Source organism: Passer domesticus, chromosome 4 (assembly GCF_036417665.1).
Source record: "Passer domesticus isolate bPasDom1 chromosome 4, bPasDom1.hap1, whole genome shotgun sequence".
Classification (NCBI taxonomy): domain Eukaryota; kingdom Metazoa; phylum Chordata; class Aves; order Passeriformes; family Passeridae; genus Passer; species Passer domesticus.
Genome location: NC_087477.1, coordinates 22,595,137 through 22,610,673, shown reverse-complemented (window position 1 = coordinate 22,610,673; position 15,537 = coordinate 22,595,137). Strand labels below are relative to the sequence as shown.

Below are 15,537 nucleotides of genomic sequence, written 5' to 3'. Positions count from 1 at the left end.
TTTTCACTGCTTTGATCAATGTCTACAATAAATAGTAGCCCTTAAACTTTTACTTCAGCAGTGGAATTGTACTTACCTAATTTCAAGCTCTGTATAGTCTTCATAACATGAATAGAGGCAGTTTATATCATTCCTTGCCCTCAACAAGCAGTCATTCAATTTACTTCTCAACCCTAGTTAAAATTATTTCTATGTCTAAGCAGTTTTGAACCAGTTATAAAATGTATTGGGTAGGAAGAAAATTTATGCTACTCAGCCTTTTAGTGATTTTAATACAAAAATATGGTATTGTATCTAGAATAAATGGAAATTTAAAAAGCTATGGAAATGGATAATTTTATTCTGAAAATAAGTGTCACAGTTTCCATACTGATGTTTAGTGTAATTTTGAAATTGTCATTTGTAATCTGAAATAATCCCATTTCAGTGAAGGAGATGCTGGGATATTGTAGTACAAAATGTTGAATTGACTCAGACACAAAACTGCTTTGCCCGAGTTCGTTCTGTAAATTACATGAAATTCTATTTTAAATGAATAATTTTATTAAACTTAGATTTTTCTACTTCAAATCTCTCCCTAAAAGTATTCCCAATCTTTAGTTTAAACTGTGTTATGCTACAGTTAAATATCTTGATCATAGTTTTCACAATGCAATTAGAAATCAAATTGATATGAAAGGAAGCTACTGAATACTTATCTTCTGCTCTCAATATGTAAACACATGCATTTATATATGTATAAATATACTTGCCCCACAGGGAACATCATACCAAACCCTAGAAACCTCAAGATTTTGAATACAGAGCTCTTAAATGCAATAAGATGGAGTGTGTTTGAATAAAACAGTATTTTGGCCAGTTGTACATGCAACTTGTATTTTCCTCAACCTTGGAAGGACATAGCAATGAAACTGCTCAAGGTTTAATTAGGATTAGGGCACTGTTTTATTTGATTACTTGTGGGTCCCTTACAAATCAGGAAAGGAAATCTATGATTTTCCATTTTCCCTTGGTTAATTCAGAGGTTATAATAAAGAATCCATCACAATAAGTGAAATCTTGGCTTGAGTAAAACTTTCTAATTTTACATTGTGCTTCATTTTTGATCCAGGATTTTGGAAATAGGCCCTGAAAGTTTAGTTAGGAAGTGTGTAGGTGGCTAAGGCATGGAATAAACCCAGAGCTTGCTTCTACTTTGGTATTCGTGCTAAGGATAAAAAAAATAATTGTAATAGTAATAATAATAATAATAATAAATGTTCATCAGAACACATTTTCAAAGGCAAATACAGTTCTAGATATTTGTTTAGATAAAAATTATTCCAGTGAGAAGTACAGACTCTGCCTAAGAGACAATGGGAGGAAATAGGACAGTCAAATGCTGCAGTTTCTGGAAGTCAGAAGTCACTAGGGCACCATACCCACTTGTAAAATAAAGGAACACGTTAGCTGAATTAGACTTTGATATAGAGGATGAATTATTTTATAAAGCCAGCCCTCTCTTTTCATTGTCTAGTTAATAGTCCTTGAAGGGGAAATATAATTGTAATGTGCCCATTTAGGAGCTGTTGATACTGTTTTAGTTTCTGTTAGACTGAAGAATTTTAAACCTAAGTAGCTAACTTATTAATGAGTTAGGTACTCATTAAAAAGAAGAAAAGCACTTTTGTTCAATAGCTATGATTTAAAATCATGAGTACTTAGGCATATAGATCCATCATTTTTACAGACAGACAACTTTTAAATTATTTTACTGCAGTTTTGACACAACATTCCAGCAGAGATGTCTTCATCATCTTCCATTTTTCTTGGTGTGCTGATTTGGCATAACCAGATTTTTTGGTAGCAGGGGAGGGACACAGGTAGATTCTGTGAGAAGCTGCTAGAAGCTTCGGCCATGTTCGACAGAGCCAATCTCTGATGGCTTTGAAGATGGACTTGCTGCTGGCCCCGTTAGGGAGGTTGGTAATGCCTCTGTGATGACATATTCAAGAAGAAAATCAAAACACTGCACGCACAGTTTTTTTCCCAAGGGTGGGGAGGTACCGAAGCCATCTTGGTGCAGCCTGCGCCGCGCCTTGCCTGCCTAGCCTGCGACCTGCCTAGCTAGCTGCACTGCGGACGAAAGGGCAGGGGCAGGGGGGGCAACTTCACCCTGCCAGTGCCCTGCATGAAGAGAAGCATTAAATAGCACCAGTGTTGCTTCAGCTGCTGCTGTCCATGCGATGGTGGCAGGGCTGCCTGGCTGGTAGCGGAAGCATGACAAGCACCTCCCCACCATGGAACCTACATGAGATCAACTTCCTAGCTGTGAGAAATGTCACTCATTTAAAAAAGTTAAAAGGTTTATTAAAAACCTTAACAAAAGGACTGAATAAGGAAAAGGGACAGTGCACACTAGGAGCAGGCAACCTGGCATCCACAAGCTCACCTACAAAATGGCTGTTTCTGCCTTTTATATCCCTGGGATTACATCAGGCCACACTGACCCCTCCAATGGGGTCTTTTCTGTTTATTGGTGGATACTTTCTTGCAACTTGATTGGTGGTCAGGTGTTGTCATGCCACACCTCCCCAGCAAGAAGCTTTGTAAGGGGTACAGGTACGCGCCTTCTGTCTACATGTTCCAGACAACCCAGGCTGCCCAGTGGAAACAAGGCAGAGAGGGGAAAGGGGATTATGGGGAGAACAGAGGATGTCCAAAAAACAAACTACAACAATATAACCAGACATCAACAAAACTTCTCTTAACATACACACAATATTAATCTCTTAATTGTGAGAACCAGTAATCTCATTACTCATCTTAACATTGGCGCCGGGGCATCTTGCAAGAATCTTTGAATTGCTGGAACTTGTTGGCAATGGTACCTACAAGCAGTAGTTTTTCTTCTAGTCAGAGAAGAGGAGGAAGTGAAGACATGTAAGAGAAACCATGGTGGCACCAGGGTCATGGAAAAGAAAGAGGAGGAGGAAGTGCTCCAAGCATTGGAGCAGAAATTTCTCTCAAGCTGTAGTGAGGACTATCATAAAACAAACTGTTCCCTTGTAATGCATGAAGTGGAGGTGCCAAAATCTGCTTCCAGCCCTTGGGAAAAGTGCTCACTCTGGAGCGGGTGGATGTCAGAGAAAGCTGTGATCCAGTGGGAGACCTGAATGGAGAGAGAGGGCCCCTGCTTCCAGAGACAGCAAGAGAGGGCCCTTGCTTCCAAACTAGAGCAGCCTGTCCTGCACTCCACGGATGAGTGACCCACACCACAACAGTTTTGGGAAGACTGTTTGCCTGTGGGAGGGATTCCACAGTATAGCAGAAAAAAGACTCCTCTTCTTGAATGAATGGAAAAAGGTCTTGAGAGACGAACTGACCAAAACCCCCTTGCCCTGTCTCCTTGTGCTATTGGTAAGAAGGAGGGAGAGGCTCGGGAGGAAAAAGGTATTTTAAAGACTTGTTTTACTTCTTATTATCCTCCTCTGACTCTATTAATAATAAATTTATTTTATACCTTTAAATTTGAACCTATTTTACCCTTAGAATGTTTTTTTTCTCCCAGTCCTTATCTCAACTCATGAACCCTTCATTCATTTTTTTTCTCTCCTCTGCCCAACTGTAACGAACGAGGGTAAGTGAATTACTTTTGTGAGGGTCTGGCGTTTGGCATTTGTCAAACCACAACACTTGGCTTTTCATTTTCATGAGAATTTTAATTGGTTTATGAAATATATTTAAAATTTGACCCAGTTTACCATGTGTCAACGTGTCATTCACACTTTAAATCTTGTTCTAAACTGGTGAAATTATTTTTTTTCCACAGGGGAAAGGATTTTCTGCAGTTGAAACACATTCTTTGTTAGTAGAGAGTTGACTTTCTTTTTAATGGTCTAGTATTTTGGGTTAGATGATTAGTTGTCCCTGGATGAGGAAAAGGCTATTTGAATGGCTGTTCCTTCTAATCCAAATAATCCTGGTCTCTGAAGAGATTAACATAAACACATATAGCTTCTTCCTTTTGCCTGTGCTTCAGTGGTTTGGTTAGTTAAACTGTATGCCATCTCTGCTTTATAAAGAGCAAACCAAAAAACAAACTAAAACTCTGTGAAAGCAATGGCTAATTAAAACCATAACTACTAACTGAGAAAGCAACACAAACTGGGTCAAGTGTGTATTGTTTATTGTTCACAACACAGACTGGGTCAGAAAAGAATTATTGCTCACATGAGATAAGTTTCTGTTTGCAATCCTATGCAAGTTGATGTAGTATTGATGTTCTTGCACAGGCCCAGTGAACTTTTAAGCTGGGTAATATGCATGACTAGCAAATTTTGTGTGAAATAGGCATAAATTAAAATTGTTGATGGGAACTGTTCATTTGTGAGATACAGCAAATGGATGTCATCTGGGCTTATGATGCTAAAATGTGAAATTAATCTGTTTCATAGCTGCAGTAAATGCTGATGGAAGAAACAATCAAAAGAGGATGGCTATAATTTTTTTTTTCTTTTTAATTAAAATTGTTGCCATTACAGATAAAGAATTTTGTGTGAAAATGTTATATAGCTAATTTATATACATCTTTCATTCTAAGTGCCCAGCTTCTTAATATGGCCTCTCCTAGACAAAGAAACTCCCTTGTGCACCTAACTGATCTCAATACTAATGAAGCTCAAAGTATAACACTTTTTTGCTTGAGGTACTGATTTGTTGCCTAATATGTCATTGCGGAAGTTTCAACACTTAGGTAAAATAAATTCTTTAAGAACTGCTCTAGTGGTGTACACACACAGTTGGCCCTGTTTTCCGTCGCTCCTTGTACTTAAAGCAGTGCCTTGCTTAGAAACCAACTCCCAAGTGCTCCATCACATCGGCCAGAATCTTACAGTCTTCAATGGCAAATTCTGTCTGAATATTGGTCTGTGGTCCTACCTCAAATCTTGTTGATTATTTACCAATTGTTTAGTTAAGGTACAACAAATACTGTAGGGTTCAGACCAGGAGGGAACACAAATGCATATAAGACATCTGAATTTACAGGAAATCAATAACTTCAGGTACTTGATGTCTAACAGCTTTCAAAAACAGACTTAAAAATTTAAGACTATGTACCCCCAGGACAATGGGGGGCATGAGGTATAACTTGAGCATGGTTGGAGTTTTCACCAAAACAAATCATATTCTGCACAAGTTCATGCATTATTTTAGTGTGAAACATACTTTGTCAAAAGTTTTGTTTGGAAGACTTCTTCCACTGCTAAAAAATATGAAAATAACTGGAACATATATTTAAATATCTTAACATTTTAGCTAGCTCTCCTGACAAAAAACCCCAATCCCAAACAGAATGTGCAGAGGATTCAGCCCTTGAACAGACCAAAGACGGATTAACAAAAGACAGTTTCCAAATATGAGGTATTGATCATAAGATGTATTTTCATTTACTTAAGGCAACCCAAAAAATTCATTGCTAGAAATAAAATGCTTTGGTGCTCTATCATTATTACCCCAAGATAGTTAACTATAAGGTAGCTTGATTTTCACATTAAATGTCAAAAGTAATTTGACACTGAAAATGTGTCTTTGCCTATTTCAGAAAGTAAATAACTCTGGATGGCATGTTTTCCATTTGCTATTGCTGTAACAGTTCTAGGAATGATAATAATGTATCACAATTGGTTTCCTGGCAAAAATCAAACCAATAAATATATTATGTTTTTAACAATAATAACAACAACAAAGCAACAACAGTTATTTTATATTAATTTGGTAAGTACATTAGAAATCTTGAAGTAAAAGATTGCATAAATATTTAAATCCTGGTTAGAATATTCTTGAAATCCAGGCAGCTCACACTGCAGCATCTTGATGAAGTGCTAGGAAGGAGAGTTTCTCAAGCGTCATTGTGATAAATAATAAATTCTCTTTCAAACCCTTGAATTCCAAGGCATACATCACGTGAATTAAATGCTAGGAAGCCCACAAAGTTATAAATACCAGGTGCTCTCTTCCTATATTCTGAATTCAGCTCCCTGTTCCAGTTTGGCTTGGGGGAGTTGTCAGAAACTGGAAAAGATGATCTGTTCTGAGACATCTTGGGGGCCTGTGAGAGGGTAGGCCTTGCTAGGGTATGGTTGTGCCCTGCCCCCAGCAGCCCCCAGTCCCGCAGTGTCTGTCAATCAGAACACACTAGAAGCAGCCCCAGTGTTGCCTAACCCAGTCCCTGAGTGGCCAGGTGAGCAGAAATCCCACCAGGGAGGAAGGCCCAGGATGGGCCATAAAGGTTTAAGAAGGGTCACCACGAGGTAAGCACATTGTCCTTTAACCCTGCCTTCATCTTGGAGATCTACATCACTGGAACCCAGGAGTTGGTAGCTATGTCTGTTTTTCTACAACTTTCCTTTCCAGAAGTCTTTCTGTTTCTCTCCCTTTCTTCTTCTTCTTCTTACTGTCTTCCCACAGAATGTAACATCAAATGAGTTTAAAGATTTTCTATGTCCAGTGGGCTATGCTCTGATAAGTGATATTATGTTGTCTGTACTCTTGCCAATGTTCCTTAATTTTCTAAACTTTGTCAGTAAAGTTTAGGTTTTTTACCTCTTGAAAATATCTCATTGAAGAAACGTGTTGCCTGGGCTGTTGGGGTCCACTCCGGCTAGCTACAGACCCTTGCCCACACGATAATTCATAGACGGAGGTAAAAGATTAGAGAAGCGCTCTCCTCCACGTGGGAAACGCTGTCCTTTATTCCAAGACACACATCAGGTGGGCAAACCCATGGGAGGAAAGAGAGCATTCCCTGGTGGCAGGGAGCTTTTATACCCTGAGATGGGGACAGAGAGAGAGAGAGATCCACAGCCAATGGGACACCAGTGAGGAGTGGCGAGGGGAGGGGTAACCCAGGGGAGAGACCACCAGGTGGTACCGGGACAGGTGAGGGAAAGGCCGTGTGATGGGGGAAAGGGGTAACAAACCAGATAAGCTATACAGTGCAATATAAAACTATTCTGTGCAAATTCCCAGTCACCCAGTGCAAGAGAACAACTAAACTGGTGCACCACAACATCTCATTGGTATTTTCTCCTTTGCATCTACCCAGAGAAAAAGAATCTTGGTTTCACCTTGGAATTCAGTGCCTGGGGTGAAATAGGAGTGACCCTCTGAATACACAATGGGGTGTTGCAAGTGGTGTTCATAACTTTGAAAGTAAAGAGGTTTGTTTAAAGGCATTGAGCATTGAAGAGAGGAGAGTTTCAGCTTCAGCTTCTAATTTCAAGTCAATCCCTCTGTCAAGGAAATGAAAGATCTGGATCATGTGAAAACTAGTCTGTGTTTTTCCATCACTTCCTAAAGATAAGTCAAGTGATAAAAAACTTAGATATATTTTCCAATATCAGCTTCCTCTCTGATAAATCCCTGGTGTAAAAAAAACTACTGAATGATGTCCAAAGAACTGAGGAGTGGTTTAAATAAGGCCACTGTGATTTACTATCTCATAAGTCTAGTGTGAAACAGAAGCTGGTCTCCTCTACAGCGTCACGCAGGCATCTGTTGATAGCTTTTGTGGATAGGAGCTTGTCACTTGCAGAGTACTCTCGTATCACTTCAGCACCGTACCACAGCTGTCAGCTTTGAGTATGGGTATTGCCTAGCTTGGATAGATTATGTTCATAAAGTTTATAGAAAGGGATTAAGAATACCCTGCTGTAGTGTTGAGGTGGTAGGGTTTCACTTGGACTGGAAAAGAAGGTGATTTATGTGAAGCCCTAAAACATCTGCTAGCACTGAGTATCACTTAAGGATATAATTAGCTGAAAAGATCTGGTTAAGTAACAACAGCCACCAATCAAAACTCAAAAAAACCCAAACCCCCAAACCCATGAAAAAACTCCGCATAAAACTTATTTTTTAATAGATTAAATAAATGAGAACTTATATCAATATTAATTCATTCTACTAAGAGACAGAGATGGCTGACAGGGCCTTTGTGTTCCCTTCTAGACATTTTTCTAAAAATTGTGTGTAGTAGCTGCTCTTTATTTGTGTGGAGTGGCTATATACAACCAGGAACAACTCAGCTCTGTTGATTAAAGTGGGTGATGGAAATGAAAGCTATAATGTCTTTTAAAAAGTCTTGATATTGGTAAAAGAAAAATCATGAACTACAGCAAACTTGTGTAGTAAAGAACAACTGTAAGATACCACTTCAGTGCTGTCCAATATCAGGCACTGCTACACCTGACAAAGTCCAGAATCTGCCTGCAAACACAGTCAAAATATTTGTTCACATTGACAAATAATTAATCTGAATTTTGAAGAAATAACTCAGCATATTTGCAGGAATTTCTGCACATCAAACATTTTTACATTTGTACCACATTCTCTCCCTACAGCCACAAATGCCCTCCCTTTTAGTTTAATTCAAATTCACTAGAATCTTACGTCAATTATAGTTCATCTGTACAACTCTAAAATGCATAAATATTCTCCTTGATCCATCTTTTTTTTTGGACCCCTCATAGTCCTGGGAGTGTATTGGGTGATGATCATACAAGACTGGAGCCTCTTAGGAGCCTAAGAAATGAGCAGTTGGAATTCTCTGTTGATTTTTATCCCCATTTATTGGACAATTTTCTGGCCAAACCAAATAGACCAAGTGAACTGTTTTTTTTTTTAGCTAATCTATCAGCTGATTTCCAGAGATGTACAAACATAACTTTGATGACATGTAACTTAGATGAGTGTTAGATTCTGCATCTGTTTGGAAGGTAGGTTTGTATTCCAGCCTTAGACAAAAAGTGATTTCATGTTAAGAATACACAGCAGTGGTGCTGTAAAATCTGTGAATACACAAAAGAATGCTTATTACCTTTTGATATGGGAAGCTCAGGTTGCCAAACTTTGAAATTTCAAGGACTTGGTGATTTCTCAAAGAGATCTCAGCCTGATCTAGACTGAATGGCTGAGAAAATGAGTAAGTGGCCATCTGTGGCTTGCAGGACAGAATCAGCAGAAGGAGCATAATTTAAAATATAAATACTTTACAAAGAAACTGGCTGAAATTAGCCAGTAAGCTTTCCATTATGATGTCTACACATGGTGAAGACACATTCATGAACAAGAAAGCAATATGTGAGTGGGGAGAAAAGAAATACAGAAGTTTTGTGTTGCAAATTGCTCTGTTGCACAGGTGCCTGGTGCTTTTAGTATAATGAAAATAGCTGGTCAATTAAAGAAGCAGAGACAGATGCAGAAATAGCTCAGACTTTCCTACTGTCTTTTACTATCTTCAAGGTAGTAAAGTTCAAGGTACATTATCCCTGGTTCGTGCTGAAATTATATTTCAAAATCTAACAGGTAGCACACATATTTGGAAATCTTCTGCCTGTTTGTTGTGTATACTTGCAGGGGCAGAATTGCTGCTTCTGTCAGTTAACAGTATGAGCAAATCACTTGGAGATCTCAATATATTGAGATATCTTCTGATTTATCATGAAGGAGGAAAAAAAAGGGTTGAATTAAAGAAGTTTTGTTTTGATTGGTTTTGGAGAACTATATTATAAAGGATATTTGTGATATATTAATGCTATGCTTGTATTGCTCTTTTCCTGATGCTCTTTTCCTGAAACAACCTGTTACATCGAGAAGAAAGAAACTGGAATGTGTAGAGTAGAAACCAGAAGACAGGACCATTTGAAGCTAAAACTTTTTACTAAGGAACTAAAGATTAATAAGGACAAGAAGTCCTTAAGTCTGCTTATTTAGCATGACAGATAACTGAGATACATATATATAGATATATATATATACACTTCTAGTCTAGAAGGACCCATGATACATCTGTACCATATGTCCTTGCAAAATACAAGTCCAAAGTGTTACCCTGAGAACCCAAGCCCAAATGAAATTTGTGGTAGATTAAACAAAGAGCCAAAGCCCCTAATTTTTAGCATTAAAGGAAGAAAGGAAGAATGAGAGCGGAAGCTGTGTAATCAGTCCACAAAAAAAAAAGGGGGTGCTTATGAGTTACTGCTGTGATGTGGTGTGAGTAGGAAACTCAGCAATGTATAATAAAGTTCATTTTATAATTTCTACTTATCTGAATTTCTCTGTGCAGTGTATCCAAGAGGTTTTTGAGTATGTCAGAAACATTTGTGTAGTCCCCTTTGACACAGCTGAAATCCTGCTAGACTCTTACTGTCTGATGACAGACCTTCAATGTACAGTTTAGAAAAAAATAAGGTATCTCCCCTCTCCTTAATGTCTCTAGAGGGTTTTATAAACTATCCGTTTTGAAATATTCTGTTAATAACTATGCAATATTCTGTTAATAACTAGCTGTTTTGTTCAGAGCGACTATATAAAGTAAGCCAAGAAAAAACAAATACTATTTCCAGGTGAACAGGTGTTAATGTCTTTACCCAATTTTATTTCTGGTTCCTTCTCTACTAAACTCTCACTGAAGTCAGCAAGTATGCCTCAGTAAAGAACAAATAGTCATTAATTAAATGCCATAAGTTTTGTTTCGGGGCAAGGAAATGACTGTTGGATTGCTGATCAGCCAAGCTTTTCTAGAGAGAGTAAATATTAAGCTTTCCATGTATTAAAAAATCACTGTGTAGAATTCAAAATTAGTTCAAAGATATCTGTCTCTGAAATACAGGTAAATATTTTTAATAATGTTTTTTATTTCTCAATGGATATGCTTTTATAGGGGGAAAAAGTTGATCAAGCACTCATTCATGTATGAACTAGTATATTATCATTTCACTAACCTAAAGAAAAATATTGTTTTGCTTTGTTTGAGAAAGGGTTAAAATGAAAAGCAAAGTCTCACCTGCGAATGTATTGTCTAAATCAGTATCATTTTGGCAGGTGTAATCTGAAGCATGCATTAGTACTGGTCTCAGACACTCAGCCATCTGTCAACGTCAAGAAGCTTTGAACTGGATTGTGAAGTGAATTTGGGACAATGTTGGTTTGACCCAGTTTAATTTTATAACACAGGAATGATTGCTTTATATCCTGTGATTCCAGTTAGCAGTTTGCCTCTTGCCACTTCTCGTGTTATTGGTGCTTTGAATTTGAATAAATATTTTGAAAAAAAAGTGTATTTTCTTTCCTTTCTGCAGAATCCCAAAGTAAATGTATCAGAAGTGTGGTGGCAGAGAAATTGGGAGAATGAAAGTATGTTCTGCTTTTCTCTAATGCTTCCAGGACCTCTGATAGGAGTTCTAGACTAAATGGGAGAGATTAATTCTAAGCTAGCGATCAACAGAGTTGCAAAGACCCCCTGGCAGTTGTGCCAATACAGTCATTCAGAATTAAGTTTTATGTGGTTGCACATAAGGGATGTGCAATGGAATTTAGATATTTGTTGTTTTTATTATACTATCTACAGATAGGCTATTCTGTGATTTCTAGTTTGTGCTAATTACCTATTGAGTTCTGATGTTAAGCAACGTTCTGTTTCGGTACTTTTGGAAAGCTAAGTATGGTAATGAGACATGGGAAGTATCTAATGAGAGGTTCAACACTCAAGACTTCCATCTAGTTTTGAGAAATAAGGTGATGATGGTGATTATCGTTAAAACTATTTGTCATCTTCACATCAAAGTGTTTATTGGATAACACTGATATGAAAGTAAGTAGCATTCAATGCCAACTTAGATCTGGTTCTAATGATAGACTACAACACCTTAAAGCAGTTTTGTTTCAGCTTGTTTTCAGCAAGGTTGTATCACATTATCTGTTGTGATGCAATTTCAATCCCCCCAGGTGCTCCTTGATGCTTTTTCTTCTGGATTTAATAGTTAGCATGGAGAATCTAGCACAGAGAGGAATCCTATCAGGGCTTCACCAGCAAATTTGATCTAAAATAAATGGATGTTCACTGCATCAATCAATTTTTGAATATTCCAATACTTGCCAGAGCTGGGAAGGAACATCTTCATTCATCATATCTCCTTTTGTATTATTAAGACAGAGTTATTGTGTGTATTTCAAAGGCATAACTCCAGGACAAAGTTGGACAGTTTGCATCATGACCAATGCATTAAATATGATCTAAAAAATGTTAAGGGAGGAAAGGATCAATGAAATATTTCGGAGTAGACCCTGGAATCAGAATTTAATATGAACATTTGCCTATAATGGTAACATTGATTGCTGTAAAACAAGTTGCAGCAAGTTAGCTTGATCTTAAAATGGAAAACTTGTGAAGCACTGGTTTTTCAGTCTCCAAATGTTGAGAGAATAACCCATATTCATTCCAAGATTGATTTGATGTTTTACTCTTCAGGCATGAAGAAAATGCAAATGTTAGCCTAGTATTTAAATGTTTTAAAAAGAAGGATGTTTGCAGGATACCAGATAGCTACCTCTCAGGGGTTTGGTGGGTTTTGTTTATTTATTGTGGTTTTCTTTCCCTTTTCTCTTTTTTAATTGATGGAGAAATGGAAAGACAGGGTCAACGCCTGCTGAGATGTCTACAGCTACTTCAATCTCTGATTGAAGTGCTACAGTTCCAACAAACTGTTTTGCCTGTAGGCAAATTCTCACTTTTCAAACATTGTCAGCATGCCTAGGGGTTTAACTTGAGGGGAAACTCAGGCTGGTTATGTTTATGTTTTAACCTGAACTTGTCAATATGAGTCTGGGGATCAATATCTGGAGTTCCACCTTCTTTACTCAGGATTTTATCCATTTTACTTACATGTGAATATGACAGAGTGCAAATCAATGTGCTGTGCTTAACAGTGTTTAAACAAACAAGGGTCTGTTTGCTGATTGCCAGGTACTTCTCAGCTCCTTATTTTCCACTCATAGTGAGACCTTGGCTCACCAAGTTCTTGTAACACAGACACAGAAATAGCAGTGACTAACAGAAAATATCCTGCACACATTCATTGCCCTAAGCTTTATGTATGTCTCCCAGGAGTAAATTGATAACACATAAGCTTATAAACTGCTATTCTTTTTTTCCTATTTGATGAAACAGAAGCCGGAATAGAAGGAAGCCCTGAAGCATAGATAATTTTATTTTGTTCAGTAACAGGCACAGAACATGACAAACCAGAGACAGCAGTGTGGCAGAATCACAGGAGATACTGGGCAAAACCTCCACTGGCATCTTTCATGTCCTGAGATCTGCGTTCCCGAGGTCACACAACTCATATCTTCCCTGAACCTTATTAGACTGCTCCAGCAGGACCATCTCTATGCTAATGAGACCTTTGCTTTCCATGCTTTTGTTGTTTTAGCTTCCTACCACATATCAGAAAGATCAAAGTTCTCCTTTATTATTTTGCTACCTGTTAGCAGCAGTAGCCTGGGTGGCAGTTTAGAGTGAGTGGAATAAAAATTCAGTGTACTGCTAATGACTCGATACAAAGGCCTCTCTTTTTCTTGGTTGTTTGGGTTTTTTTAACAATTTTTTTGACAGAAGTAATCTCTATTTCATCTCTGCTACAAGCAGTGCTTTTTGGCCAATTTATAACTGCAGCTGCCTGGAGAAAACCTAAAGGAGATGTGATAAAGCCAGACTATATAGCAAAACATATTCCATAAACATGCAACATGCACAAAGAAATGATTTGAAGTATGAGGGGGAAATGTCAAACAGGATGTCTGAAAACCAATTTGGCTTAAAATTCGAGACATTATGTATATGTGGCATTTGCCAGCTTTCCATTTATCCTTGGAGGGAAGGCAGACATCAATCATACCTGCATGTCAGCTACTGTCAACAGTGCCAAAATTCTTTACTGGACTTTCTCATCTGGCACAAATTAATTTAGAACAGATTAATGTAAGAACTCTTGCTGTGATTTTTCCTTATAGGCATGCAAAAATTATTTCACTTAAAATATATGATGTGAAACTGAATAATATCTCCTAAGTTGCTACTGATTCTCCATTCAAATGTTGCTGCTTATTAGGAATTCCTTTTCTTTCTATGATTAGAACACTTAGGAAGGTTCTAGAGCTAGAAGAGTCTTCTAAACACAAATTTAAGTGCTTACAAGCTCTGAAACAAATATATTGAACGCACCTCTCACAGATCTTAGAGGTCTTAGGTCTTAGATGTCTTTTCCAGCCTAGATGATTCTATGTTTCTAAGCATGTCTGCAATCCTTTGATTAAAAAAATAATTTTCCTCATGTCTAAATGAAAGATTGCTTCTCACTTCTCACATATGCAATATTTATTCCCATTACTCGCCAGTAGAGATCTATTAGTTACTATTAGTTAATAACAAATATGACATAGTAAATCTGTTTTCATGTGATTTGACCTTACATTTTTTCTGAATTTAGAGTAAGATGATTTCTTTCTGCTTCGGCCAGATTTTGTAGGTCTTATTCCCTTTGATATTCTCTAAACTTCTTTTAAGCACAAACTGGGGTTTTCATGGAGCTTTAAGGGGGAGCACAGCACAATACTGAATTATGAAACATACAGAACCATCTAGTTTATGGTATGTGTCTATGACATTAAGTGTGCATTTTAATGAATGTTCAGTGAGTTTGGTACTTACTAGTTTTCAGCTTTTCACTGCTTACAGTCAGGCTTGGAGCAGACTTGACAAATAAAAGGATAAAAGTTATTTCAAATTGCTTTAGCCACATAGCTACTGCCTATTGAGCCTTCACATGCTTTATCTGAGTGCTTTCAAAAAACGTATTGTCAGTTGTTATTGAAAGGCGGTTTCCAGCCGGGCTGTGCCCGGTGGGCTGCCTTGGCCAGGATAGCTCAGTGGGGCTCAGCACAGCGTCCAAATTCCCAGCAGCTCCCAGCCGCCGGCAACCTTAGCAAGCTTTAGTGATTTCAGCTCTTAGTGATTATCAGCTCTCAGTGATTTCAGCTCTTTAGCTTGCTAGGTGCAGCAGACGCCGGGAGAGAGAGGAGAAAGCTGTATGAGGTTCCAAAGAATTCTTTATTGGTCCACGAAGGTTCTCAGTGACAGCTTCTTCTACTAAACCAGGCAGGAGTAGGGGTTTATATACCCTACAGGGGTTTTGGAAATTGTCCAATAGTAAAGGTCAGGGGAAAGTGACCTACAGGCTTAGAGAGAGATAAGCAGGGTCTGAAGGCAGAAGAGAGGGGCTGCTAAGGCCCAGCCATCATGACTGGGCATTTCCAAGCTCAGGCTTCTGGCCGCCAAGGAGGCCTTGCAGGCCCTGGGCCTGCTACAAGTTGTAACAAAATCTATGATGCTGGAATTTCGGTGCCCTCGAATGTTTTGTAAAGGGTATAATACAAATGTTTGCAAATCCCTCTGTACCTATCGAAACTCCAAGGGATAATCCTTTTCAAACTAGACCATCAGAACATGGGCAGCTGTCTAAAATGTTTTGCAACTTTTGTTCTTCGAAAGATAGTGTTTAGTTGTTTCTTTTTTGGTATTTTTTTTTGGCTGGACATGAGGTCTCCTTCCTTTATTTAACAGTGGTCTACTACATTCTTCTGGAGTTAGCATGCTTCCTGTGGCATTCCATCATTGTGTCAAGGTGGTGCTTCACAATATTTTTCACATTTTCTGCCTCA

At 38.1% G+C, this 15,537-nt stretch overlaps 1 long non-coding RNA gene across 1 annotated transcript in view; it reads left to right on the top strand.

The window, feature by feature from the left end:
- The first annotated feature begins 6,072 nt into the window (after positions 1-6,072).
- Positions 6,073-15,537, top strand: part of LOC135298698 (uncharacterized) — a 40,092-nt gene continuing 30,627 nt past the window's right edge. Inside the window, exon 1 of the long non-coding RNA XR_010360747.1 lies at positions 6,073-6,293. This is a non-coding gene — a long non-coding RNA (uncharacterized LOC135298698). The remainder of the gene's footprint in view (positions 6,294-15,537) is intronic.